The sequence below is a fragment of the Sciurus vulgaris genome (assembly GCF_902686455.1).
Source record: "Sciurus vulgaris genome assembly, chromosome: X".
In the NCBI taxonomy this organism is placed as follows: domain Eukaryota; kingdom Metazoa; phylum Chordata; class Mammalia; order Rodentia; family Sciuridae; genus Sciurus; species Sciurus vulgaris.
This window is the reverse complement of record NC_136471.1, coordinates 98,990,367-99,004,100: the sequence shown is the minus strand read 5'-3', so window position 1 is coordinate 99,004,100 and position 13,734 is coordinate 98,990,367. Positions and strand designations below refer to the sequence as shown.

At 38.6% G+C, this 13,734-nt stretch overlaps 1 pseudogene across 1 annotated transcript; it reads right to left on the bottom strand.

Annotated features, from left to right (window-relative positions):
• Positions 1 to 10,120: 10,120 nt before the first annotated feature.
• Positions 10,121 to 11,263, bottom strand: LOC306651136 (GTPase Era, mitochondrial-like; annotated as a pseudogene). Its single transcript has one exon. The product of its transcript is annotated as a GTPase Era, mitochondrial-like (transcript).
• Between the last annotated feature and the right edge of the window lie 2,471 nt (positions 11,264 to 13,734).

Genomic DNA, 13,734 nt, shown 5'->3' with positions numbered 1-13,734 from the left:
CCTCCAGTCACACCCACCTGCCTTCAGTTACCACTCAATTAATCCCATCAGGGAGTAATCCACTAATCAGGTTAAGGCTATAATCCAATCATTTCTCCTCCAAACCTTCTTGCACTGTCTCACACGTGAGCTTTTGGGGGACACCTCACATCTAAACCATAACAAATAATGAAAATGCAAAATTAAAACAATTGTCTCTTTTCCTTAACCTCAGTCCTAAATTATTTGTGATAATACCTGGGGCATTATCATGCATGAAACCCTGCTAAGTGAGAATGTTAGAGTATAAAAAAATACATGCAGTTTACATACAAACACTGACAATGTGTGTAAACACAGAAATTATGCACACTGGAAAACATGGAAGAAAATGAACAATTGTCAAGAATGGTCATCTTTGTGGGTTGAGATTATGGGACATCTCACCTTCTTTTCTTTTTTCTTTTCCTTCCCTCCCTCCCTCCCTTCCTTCCTTCCTTCCTTCCTTTCTTTCTGTATCAAAGATTGAATCCAGGGGTACCTAACCACTGAGCCACAGAGCCACAACCCCAGCCATATTTTATCTTTGGTTTGAGACAGGGTCTCCCTAAGTTACTTAGGTCCTCGCTAAATTTCCAAGGTTGCTTTGAACTCACGATCCTCCTAGAGGCGGTGATGTCTTAGTACAGTAATTCCTTAATGGTTTTTTTTTTTTTTTTTTTTTTTTTTGGTGGTACTGGGGATCGAACCCAGAGCCTTGGACATGCTAAGCAAGTATTCCAACTAGCCCTGAATACCTCTGTCTATCCTTTATACCCACACTCTTCCGTCCCTGTACCACTCCAAGTAGGTAAGATATTAAAGAAATAGAAAAAAGGGGAAAAGATTTAAATGCTCATTGTACTAGCTAAAATGTGGTTTTAAAATATCCATTATTTATTAATTTAATGCAATTGGCTTCTGTAAACTCCTATGGGGAGCCTACAATAAGTCTCTGAAAGAAAACTAGCAAAATCCACCTGGAAAATGTAAGAGATGAACTCTGAGAATAATCTGACAGATGTATCACAGATGGGTTTCCTTGATCCTGGCAGAGATGAACTTACTCTGGAGCTTTTCTATGGTGCCTTTACTTCCAAGGCTCTGAAAAGAGTCCTACTATGTGTTCACATAGCCAGATGTTTTTCTAAATTTTGCAAAAGAATGCTGGACTTGGTGGCACATGTCTGGTATCCCAACTACTTTGGAGAATGAGGCAGGAGGATCCCAAGTTTGAGGCCAGCCTGGGCAATTCAGTGAGACCCCACCTCAAAATTAAAAAAAAAATAAAAAGGAGTGGGGATATAACTCAATGGTAAAATACCCTTGGGTTCAATTCCCAGTATCAATAAATAAGTAAATAAGAAAATTAAAATTAGATTTGCAAAAGGCAGATAGTATCAATCCAGTCAATTAATACCATTGTCTTTTTCTGCTCCAACTTACTCTTTATCATGTTTTCCTTCCGTAGGGTGAGGGTTGAGGGACTGTGGACATTCTAAAAAATATTCTCTCTAAATTGGTTTGCTTCTAAATAAATATTCACATTCAAATCTAATTTTAAATTTTCTTCTTAATGACAGTGCTTGCCTACTCCCCCGCCCCCAACACACACACACACACAATCTCTCTCTGTATCCTGGTTGTTATATCACAAAGAAAAAATACCAACTGTCAGTTAGAAGCCAAATCAATTAAATGGCACCTGTTTGAAGAAAGGGTGACCCCAAAATGGGCATTGCCAGGCTCCAGACTAGTAAAAGCCCAGAAACCCAGATGCGTGCATGTTTACCAAATACTGGCTGATAGGAAACACAGCCGGGATGAACAAGTCATTGAGACCATTTGCCATTCCTCATTCCACCCTCCCCACTCTCTTTTATAACAACTCCATCTCCCCCAGAAGCCCTTGACTTGAAGACAGTGACTCTGGCTAAGAGCCATGAACCTCTGGCAATTGACTCAGAACATCCACAGGTTAAAAGTCACCAAGTTGGCATTGTATGTCTTCTAAACATGGGTCAGCTCCCTCAGAGGACAGTCAATGCTGTGGCCACTCTCAACGCTCAGGTCTGGATGTGCAAGGCTGAAGTCAACCTGGGTCACCTGATCTGGGGAGCCCGGGACAATTTTTTTACGTTGATGTCTCCACTCCCAAATTGTGGCACTTTAGGGAAAAGTTGATATCTGGGAAACCAGAGAATGACACTTTCTTTAGGCAGAATGGACCTTTAACTGTGAAAAATCAGAGCACCACAACCATGCCACCCCCAGGTAGATTTCCCAAACAAAACCAGACGAATAGATTCTCAAAATGTATTCATAACTCTGTTGGTGAAGGAGACTCTTAAACCATATAGGAAAATAAATTCTCAACTTGGTTATCATTGAAGCAAAATCCTGTCTGCTATGGTTTAGAAGACTTTCTCTTTCCATTTCTCTCTCCATTTCCCTTGGGCATACAGCCCTGTCTTCTGATCACAGCTACTATATGCCAGGCACTGAAATATTAACTATTTGCCATTCTCCCAACTGCTTTGCCAAGTAAGCATTATTGTTTTTCTTACACAGAGGAAGAAACTGTTATAGAGGTTGAGCAACCTGCCCATAGTTACAAAGCTATTAAGTGGTAGAACCAAATAGAAAGTTTTTCCCCTTCCTTCCTTCCTTCCTTCCTTCCTTCCATCCTCCCTCCCTCCCTCCCTCTCTCTGTTTCTCTTTCTTTCTCTTTCTTTTTTGCAGTACTGGGGATCTAACCTAGGGCCTCACACATTGAGCTACATTCCCATTCCTTTTCAAAATTTCATATTTTGAGATGGAGTCTCACTAAGTTACCTGGCTGGCCTTGAACTTGCCATCCTCCTACCTCTTGAGTAGCTGGGATTCCAGGCACATGTCACCATGCCTAGCTTAAAATGATGCTATTCAAACCACTCTGCTGCTCTCAAAGTTTCTAGCATTTTTCAGATTACTTTGAATCCAGAGGAAATAGTGAGATTTCAGTCCTACCATATATACTTACTTTTTTACTCTATTTATAATGGTGTTAGACTCCCAGGAATTCACCTGTGACTGACTTGGCAAAGGGGCAAAGGCACCAAGGTATGTATAGATATTATTTTAAAAATATACTTAGAAAAAACGTTACTGCCACTTCAAAACTTCAGAGGAAGAAGTCTTTTAAAAAGATTTTTAGCTTCTCCAGATATCACAGAACCTCTGAGATGCTGCTAATATTCTCATCTTGTTTGGGCAGGTGGCTTCGCAGATGCATACTTAGATAAAAATTCATTGAATTATATACATAACGCTTGTGCCGTTTACTATGTATGCTGTACTTCTTCTTTTTTTTTTTTTTTTCATACCAGGTATTGAACCCAGGGACGCTTAACCACTGAGCTACCTCCCCAGTCTTTTACATTTTATTTAGACAGGTTCTTGCTAAGTTGCTGACCATCTTGCTAGGTTGCCGAGATTGGCTTTGCACTTGTGATCCTCCTGTCTCAGCCTCCCGAGTCACTGGCATTACAAACATGCACCACTGTGCCTGGCTATACTTCAATTTTTTAAAAAGGCATGGTACAGTGTGTACAGAAAGCTTCTATTTGCATAAAAAAAGAACTGGGAGACTCTGACTACATGCTTGGATAGGCTTATAACATCTGTGGAATAATGCACATAAAGCTGGCAACATCGGCTGTCAGGGTACATAAGAAGGATGCAGGGACAATGAAGACTCATCTGCTCGGTACACCCTTCTGCATCTGGGGAATTTTTGCCATATGACTGGTTTACATATTTCAAAAATTAGTAAGTAAATAATTGCAAGGAAAAAGAAACACAAAACCACAAAATTCTCATGAATGTACCAAAGCCAACCTGGTTGCAGGAGTCTAAGGGAATGAAATCTTATTAGGGAAAACTTTCAGGTACAGTATTCTATCTTTCCAGTATTGGGAGAAATTATGAGAATTTGCACTCTCTCTCTCTCTCTGCTGTAGATGTTCTGACACTCGGCTAATGATGGTGAGGTTGGAGGGTACATGGAAAAGCAACATTTAATATATTCGGAGGCATTGATCATGAATGAATACATGTCAGGAGTCTGGTTTTACATTTTTGCTTTCGTCTCTCAACTCTGTTTTCCTTGTATTTTCATAAGACATGAGCATGTCATAGAAAGTAGAGTTAAGAAATTCAGAGCCAACTATTTAGATGATCTAAACTGAGATGCTAGTGGAGTTAAGGAAATATGTGAAAACTAGAAAAATAGATGAATCCATGTGTTTCTTTCAGACTCCTGTTCTTATACAACTTGTCCCCTTCCTCCCTAACTCCTGAGATGACTTGTTCATTCTTCCCCAAAACAAACACACACACAGCAAGTGCTCTACACTGATCTACATCCTCACCCCAACTTATTCATTCTTTAGGGGGTGTTTTGTATTGCCATTGTTACCTTGAAAATTTGGGCTGTACCGTTATCTGCAGATTTCAGGTCACTTTGCAAGAAAATGCATGACTATTTTAGATCTAATCAAAGAAAATGAGGAATGGAAAAAATAAATAACAATAAGAGAGCTCAGTTAAATTCATTTCACAAGCAGATCAGGGGAAGTTTTTTTTTTTTTTTTTTTTTTTAAATCTACCTTTCATCAAGCTTTTGTTTCCTCTTAGCTTAACTAAACTCCCTTTAGTATATCAATAGAACTTTACACTCCAATCTGTTTTCGAGAAACTCTAGAAGATGTGTCTACCATTTCCTAAAACAGGATTTCTCAAACCTCAGCACTACTGACAATTTGGCCTTGGTAATCCTTTGTTGTAGGGGCTGTCCTATGCATCCTAGGACGTTTAGCAGCATCCCTGGCCTCTACTTACTAGATGCCAGTAGCACATCCCAGTCCTGACAACCAAAGATGTCCCTAGACATTGCCAAATGACCCCTGAGTTGGGGGGGGGGGGTCATGTAAAATTGCCCTTGGTTGAGAGTTACTGTCCTAAAGGATGTTACCTAGAAATAGTTATTCTAGGAAATACACTAGCATCTCTTTTTTGTAGAAAATAGCACATGTATATAGCAGTACATATATATACGCAGAGAATTCATCCTTAAAGCAAAATTGATAAGCATTTAGGGGGAAGTGTACTGATGTCTATCATTTACTTTGAAGTACGTAAAAAACAAAAAGAAGATAGATCTGAGTGACAAATAGATGGCTATGTGATTAAAACACAAGTAATAGGAAAATGTTAATTATGGAATCTAGGTGGTGGGCTTATGAGTGTTCATTGTAACATTCTTTCAACTTTTCTGTGTGTTTGAAAATGTTCATAATAAGATGTTGGGAAAAAAGAATCCATGCATATTTAACTATCACAGCTAAGAAATCAAGAGGTTCAATTCACTTAATTATCTTACAGAAAAAAAATGCAGGAAGAGATCTCTGTCAGTACTGACAGGGATATTCTTTATCTTCCAAAACTGTGCTATTAAATCTGATTAATCTAATCACATGAAAAAAAACTATCTAATAGTCATGGGGCAGTTCAAAATACTGAGCAGTGTCTAGAGTTGAAAGAGAACTGAGATTCATTAATTGTCCTATTTTGTAGATGGAGAAGCTAAGTCCTGGAGAGATCATGCCCTGTATTTTTAGAGAACTGCTTTTTCAGTGTTCAAGTTTCAGTGATACTGTCATAATCTTGACACTTTGTTAATTAAAAATAATCTTAAAAACTATTTTCCCTCTAGGAGCTTCACTGCCTAATAAAATCTGAGATATTGAAATATTCAAGTTAAATCAGATACATCACCTTCTGTAAAACCCTTCCTGTCCCTAATTACAGTGACTGTTCCCTTTAACATTTCATTAGACCATAATTCAGCCAGTGTTTATTAAACTGCCATATATTAGGAACCATTTGTACAGTACCCACCCAAGGGCATTGGAAATCAGACAGATTTATACCAATGTGAAATGGATATGCTGTTGTTTTCCTGAGACTTTTGGATTCAGATAACTCCATGAGTATAGGTTAGGGTTTGTGAGTTCAGTTGTTTGCAAATTTTTGAAGAGCAGGTGAGGAATGACAGATGCTCAAAGTCCTTAGTCATCAGAGAAGTGCAAATTAAAACTGGTGAGACACCACTCTATCCCTACTAGAATGTCTACGATGTAAACATCTAGTCGTTAGTAAAGTTGCAGTACAACTGGAACTCTTCATGCTCTGCTGATAGGGACATAAAATGGCACAACCACTTTGGAAAACGGTTTGGCAGCACTTCTAAAGTTAAAATAATCACCATGCAACCTGGAAATCCCGCTCCTGAATACTTACCCAAGATAAATGAAATAAAAATAAATGTCTGAACAGAGAACTGTACACAAATGTTCAAAGCAGCTATAACATGGTAGACAAAATCCAGAAATATTCCTTATCCATTACCAGGGAGATAGATAAAGCGAGTATATCCATACAATGGAATACTACTCAGCAATAAAAAGGAGCAAGCAATTAACACACACAGCATTGACTTGTCTTAAAAACATGCTAAGAAGAGGATGCAAAGTTTGAGAATGACTGCTTTACTCAAATACTTAGAATTGTTCAATCCTGTACAGCTATTTGGTTTTCATGGTATCATTTTCTCAGTGATGCAACAGAAGTGACACTATGCTTGCTATGAGCATCAGGTCTAAGAAGTACTTCCATGAGCATGACAACTGAACAACAGATTTCAGTATGATAAAGGAATTTTGAGATCATCTGCTACAACTCCCCAATCCTTTTTAAAAAATCTCCCTAAGGGATAAGCCAATCTCGAAAAACCAAAGGATGAATGATCTTGCTGATAAGTGGATGATGACACATAATGGGGGGAGGGAGGGGTTAGTGTTAGGGTTAGAGTTAGGGTTAGGGAGGGGGGCAAGAATGGAGGAAGGAAGTACTGTATAGAGGGAAAAGAGGGGTGGGAGGGATGGGGGGAAGGGAAAAAATTACAGAATGAATCAAACAACATTACCCTATATAAATGTATGATTACACAAATGGTATGCCTTTACGCCATGTACAAACAGAGAAACAACATGTATCCCATTTGTTTACAAAAAAAAAAAAAAATCTCCCTAAGGGCTGGGTGCAGTAGCACATTCCTGTAATCCCAGCAGCTCCGGAGGCTGAGGCAGGAGGATTGAGAGTTCAAAGCCAGCCTCAGCAACTTAGTGAGGCACTAAGCAACTTAGCAACACCCTGTCTCCAAATAAAATGTAAAAAGAGGGCTGGGGATGTGGCTCAGTGGTTAAGCACCCGTGGGTTCGATCCTCGGAGCAAAAATAAATAAATAAATAAAAATCTCCCTAAGGTTAGATAACCGATACCAAAATAGGAGGAATAAGTTCCAGTGTTCTACAACAGTAGAGTGACTATATTTTACAATAACTTATTTTATACTTTATAAAGAACTAGAGGAGATGGAAAATGAAGCCCAGTGACAGAGTGCTTGCCTAGCATGGGAGTGGTCCTGGGTTTCATCCCCAGCACCACAGGATAAAGGAAGGAAGGAAGGGAGGGAGGAAGGAAAGAAACTAGAAAAGAGGAGTTCCAAAGTTCCCAGCACCAGAAATGATAAATGTTTAAGGAGATGGAAATGCTAATTACCTTGATTTGATCATCACACACCATATACATATATGGAATTGTCACACAATACTCCAGAAGTATGTGCAATTATTATTATTACAGGTCAATTAAAAATGTAAATAATAAGACTAAATTAAAAAATATTTTTATTTGTTCTTTTTATTTACACATACAGTAGAATGTATTTGGACATATTATACATACATGGAGTACAACTTCCCATTCTTTTAGTTGTACATGAGATGGAGTTACATTGGTCTTAGGTTCATATATGAACATAGGAGAGTTATGTCCAATTCATTCTATTATCTTTCCTATGCCCATCTCCACTCCCTTCCCTTCATTCTCCTTTGTCTAATCTATTGAACTTCTATTCTTCCCTCCTCCCTGCACCTTATTGTGAGTTAGCATCCACAGATCAGAAAGAACATTTGGTCTTTGGTTTTTTGGGATTGGCTTATTTCATTTAGTACAATAGTCTCCAGTTCCATCCATTTACTGGCAAATGCCATAATTTCATTCTTCTTTAAGACTGAGTAGTATTGCATGTGTACATGTACCACATTTTCTTTATCCATTCATCTGTTGAAGGGCATCTATGTTGGTTCCATGGTTTAGCTATTGTGAATTGAGCTGCTATAAACATTGATGTGGCAGTGTCACTATAGTATTCTGATTTTAAGTCCTTTGGCTATATACCAAGGAGTGGGATAACTGGGTCAAATGGTGATTCCATTCCAAGTTAAAAAACTAAATTTTAAGTCTCCCTAACATATACCAGCAGTTTTGCTTTTTGCCTTGTGAAGCCCAGAATACTAAAAAACAGAATTGCCATCAATTTAGGATCTTGCTTTTCTTCCAAGTCTTCCTCTAAAACGCCAATTTTCCTTTTACAGCATGGACCATGTAGACAGCAGATTGATCCAGATATTTTTGCTTTCCTTTTATTTCTTCAGCAGTTTCCCATCTTTAGCATCTGCCCTCAGACCTCCTCAGCACTTCTTTCTTACCATTTACCTTTCTTTCTCTAGCAAGTTTTGGTCATTGTTTCTAGTTATTTTGTTCCTCTAGTTATAAAAATTCTGCTTCTACATTTGTGCTTTTTTCTGTTTTTGTCCTGGTGGCGCTGGGGATGGAATCCAGGGCCTTACCCATGTTAGGCAAGCCCTGTACCACTGAGATACACCTCCAGCCTCTCTTTCTATGGCTTTATATGCCTTGGTTTGTCAAAATCTTTTCGGACTTTCCAGAAAGCTTGCTACTCACGTGCCATTTTCTTGAAGTTTTATTGAATATCTCCATAATATTCTCACATAAAATGTGTTCTCAAACAACCTTGACTAGGGGTGAAGGATTATAAATTACTACCCACAGGCAGCTAAGCTCCTAGGGGCAATAATTTAGCCATTACCCTATTCATTCATACTTGGTCAGTTTCTCTTAAAATTAATTTGTTAGTGGAGTCTACTTCAGCTTCATCTAAATTCCTAATCAACTCTCGCTTTACAGAAAACAAAATTACTTCTACTCCCAGAGTAGCTGGGATTATAGGTGTATGCCACCAAGACCAGCTAAATTTAACTTTTGAAAAACTAGGTTATCCGCTTGCATGATTCAAAAATCAAAATAAATGCAATTCCTGTATGCCTTATTTCCTTACCTATTCCATAGAGATAACCACTTTTACTTATTTCTTATGTATCTTTTCCTTTTTCTAAGCAAATACTCCCAACCCAATATGAATATATTTCATGTCCCCATTCTTGTGTCTCAGAAAAGATAGCATCCACTGATCTCTACCTTGGTATTCTCAATAATAAAGCCTATTGTTTTTTTATTTCAGTACATAAGGCATTTTCTCATTTTTAAAATTTTATTAGTATCCAAGACTGGGCAGAGGAATGGGGTGGAAGGGATCAAGAACTTGGGGGAACAGGGGGGTGACACTATCTTATTTAGGAAATACAGGCCTTTATAAGATTTCATGGTGTGCTGGGATTGTGGCTCAGTGGTAGAGTGCTTGCCTAGCGTGTGTGAGGCACTAGGTTCGATCCTCAGCACCACATTAAAAAAAAAAAAAAAAAAAAAAAGATTTCAAGGTGCAGGAACTGGAGGGAAAAAGAGAAAGATATCTTCCCTGCTAAGAACTGGCAACTTAGGGCAATACTCTGGGACCAATGCCTCTAAGGGGAGGGTGCCTCTGCTCCTACCAAGGGGAGACCAGCATAGCTCTTAGCCTAGGGAAAGTAACTAACTGGAACTGAGCCAAGACAGGCTCCTTCCTCCAACAGGAAACATGGCTCGGCAGGGATTGTGCAGACTCAGCAAGGTGACACCAGCCAGTTGTCAGTCAGTGTCCATGTCACTTATTAGGCCCTGGAGGTCCCCTCAGCAGGAACAGTTCTGGTCAGTGACTTCTGCTAGAGCTTGGATGCCCTGGAAGGGGAGGTAGGAGTTGTCACTTGAGTAGCTTCACAGAGAAGCTGAATGTCACAGAGGAGATGTCCATTAGGTCACCGCCCACATCCTGTGCAATCTGGAAGATAAGGTGGCCCTTCTGACCAGTCAGAATCCTCACATGAGATTCTTTGGGTACCAGAAGGTTCTGATGGATTATCAGCTCCCCACTTGGTCCTTTCTCCCACACCACTGTCTTCTGCTGCACATTGTAGGGTACCTCCTGGGGCAAGTACTCTAGGAGTCTTTTTTGGATTTTGTTGGTACAGATCTCTTCAGGTGTCTAGCTAGGGAGGACTCCACTGTGGAACTCCCAGGGCCTTGGTTGGGCCTGTGCCAAGAGGTTTTGCTTTACTGTCTTTATATCCTCTTGGCTTAGAGCTGACAATATGAAAATCTCCTGGAAGTGGGGCTGGCCAATCCCCTGAGCGTTTTCCTCCATGTATTTAGGTCCTTAGCTACTGGCCTAGGCCTATGGGTGTCAGGACATGGGCAGAAGGCCTGCCTCATGTTGAGCTTCTTGCCGTTAATCACACCTTCAGTGAGAGCTGCTGTGAGCTCCAGAAGAACTGACTTCTGCTTGAGGCAATCTTGTTCAAGACAAGGATACTGGGGACACGCTGGGGACACACCGGAGCCCCTGGGGGCTGAGCTGGTTTGGAGTCCACTTGTCTGAAACTTCCACAAGAACTGTAACAAGAGCATCAGATTCCATGCTCTTCCGTGGATCTTCCAACAAAGAGAGTTCCAGATGATGCCTTTTCCGTTTAACAGGACTGATGATGAATCCAGATGTGTCAAGCAGAATCACCTGAGATTCCTTCTCTATGACGACCCCCCAGAGCCTGGCAATGAGTAGTGTTCACCTTCTTGGAGACATGGAACACTTTTCGGCCCAGCAGCTGGTTAGAGAGCATTGACTTCCCTGCACTGGGGGTTCCCAGGAGGACTACTTGTAGAACTTGGGGATTCTCAAGCATGTCATGGAGATGAAACAAGAGGAGATTCTGCTTATCTCTATACATGGACACCGTGGGGGCACATGGAGTCAGTGAACTCTCAGGCTAAGAGACTTTAACGAAGTGATATATAGCTGAGCCCTGGCTATGATGGCAAGAGGCTGAGGCCAGGTGGGGACTAGAGAAAGTGGGTAGCCCCCACACAGGACAAGCACCTCCTTTGACAGCCTAAGAGTGAACAAAGTGGGGCTACTCATTCTCTCACTACATGGGGACTCAGCTCCTAATCCAGCCCCACACCACATTTTCTAATTTTTGATAGTGTTCCACTGTATGACTACATCATGATTTTTTAATTGGTCACGGATAAACTGAATTGTTTCCAAATTTCTGCTCTTATAAATAAATGCTGCAATAACCTGACATATATGTCAAGAAAAATGAATAGTGATTATCTTATCTCTAGAAAACAATATTATGGAGAATTTGTTTTCATTGTACTTTTCTCCATTTCTAAATTTACAATTAACATGTAGCATTTTTAAGGAAAACCAATAAATGTTCTTGTTTCTACAGGATTTATTTTTAAGTATCTAATTACATTTGCAAACAATGGATTTTAGTTAGAATTCTTAGAACTGTCGAGAGGGAGCAGCCTTTAATATCTTAGTGTGTACGGCAAATTTAAAACAGTGAACCCAGTCATCTAAAAGTGGCATTATGGGAGTTTGCTAAGCTTCCAAAAAAGCAAGTCTTTACAGTCACTAACTCCTCCCTCAAAATAAAGTAAATGTCACTGTAAGTACTAGAGGCTACTTTCTAAAATGATGAAGGACAAAGGAAATCCAAGATAGTTTGCATGTATCTAGTGCTACCTCATGACATTTTGTAGTGCTTATTAAGTTTCCTTAGAATCTGCTGCCTACCTATGACACGAGGCCATCTTAAAATAGTTTGATATTCCCCCACACCAAAGCAAAACAGTATATTCGGGAAAAGATAGCTATGCTGGGTGAAAACATAACATGGATAGTGGCTTTAACTTGTATTTCTGGGATTATTGGTAAAGGTAAATGTGATTACCTTTTCCTGTTGGCTGATTATTAGGGCTTCCTTTTCTGTGTATTCGTGTTCTTTTATCTAACCTTGTTTCTATAATTTTACTGCATTGTCTACTGTCATTTTCATTTTGACTTGTTGGAGTTCTTTATATATTTTTAAATATTTGCATATTATATATGTGTCAAATATCTCTTCACATCCTTGATTTTAAATTTTGTTTTTGGGTATCTTATATGACACCAAACTTTTAAATCTTAATGTAGTATGGAAAGTTGGCATATAATATATGGTATGTCAACACAGTAGAGGAAAATGGACTTTTAAATAAACAGTATTAAAGTAATTTGTTAGGAAGAAGATAAAGCAGGATCTGATATATTCCAAATAGATATGAGATTTTAAAGTAAAAAACTAAACCATATATTTCTGGAAGGAATCATAGGGAAATTCTTCTGTAACTCAGGAGTACAAAAAGTTTTCCCAACTAGGACTCAAAAATCAGAAGCAAGAAGGAAAAAATATTGCTAAATTTGACCACATAAAGTTGAAAAAGAAAACCACATGCCAAAAAACACCATAAACTGAAGTAAACAACAAATGGCAAATGGGGAAAAAATATTTGCAACTTGTATCACAGATAAAGGTTTAATTCCTTTAATTATTTGTTTAAAAAAAAAGAACAAAAAGGCCACCTACTCTGGAGAGAAAAATGAGAAAGAAAAATGAACACACATTTCAAGAAAAAGAAATGCAAATGGCTTTAAGGATATGAAAAGATGCTCAACCTGCTGGTAATAAAAGAAATGCAAATTAAAGTTACACTGAGATACCATTTCTCATCTATCAGATTGGCAAAATCCAAAGTTTAATAACACGCTGGCTAGAGCCTCCAGTACAATGTTGAATAGAAGCAGTTAAAATAGATTTCCTGGTCTCATTCCAAACACACTCAGTATTTCACCATTAAGTATGATGCTGGCTGTAGGCTTTTTGTAGAAACCCTTTATCAGATTGCAGATATTACCTTCTATTCTTAGTTTGTTGAGTCTATATTTTGATCATAAATAATTGTTCAATTTTATTAAATGCCTTTTTCTGTAACTCTGAGTGATAATATGGCTTTTTCCCTTTATTCTGCTAATGAGGTGAAATGCATTGATTTTCAAATGTTAAATGGATCTTGTATTCTGAAATGAATCCCATTTGGTTATATGTAATATCCTTTTTTATGTATTGCTGAATTTCATTTGTAATATTTTTTCTACGATTTTGGAGTCTATGTTCCTAGGAGATATTAGTGTTTAATTTTCTTCTTGGAATGTCCTTTTAGGTTTTAGTAATGAAGTTAAGATGGCCTCAGGAAAAAAGTTTGGTAATGTTTCTGCTGTTTCTATTTTTTGGAAAAGTTTTAAATAAGAATGACATTATTTCTTCTTTAAATGTTTGGAAGAATTCACCATTAAAGCCATCTGGGCCTGGAGTTTTCTTTAGGAGAGGCTTTATATTATGAATTCAGTTTCAATAACAGATATAAGAATCTTTGGATTTTATTCAGATTTTCTATTTCTTGTTGAGTAAATTTTGGTAAATGGTG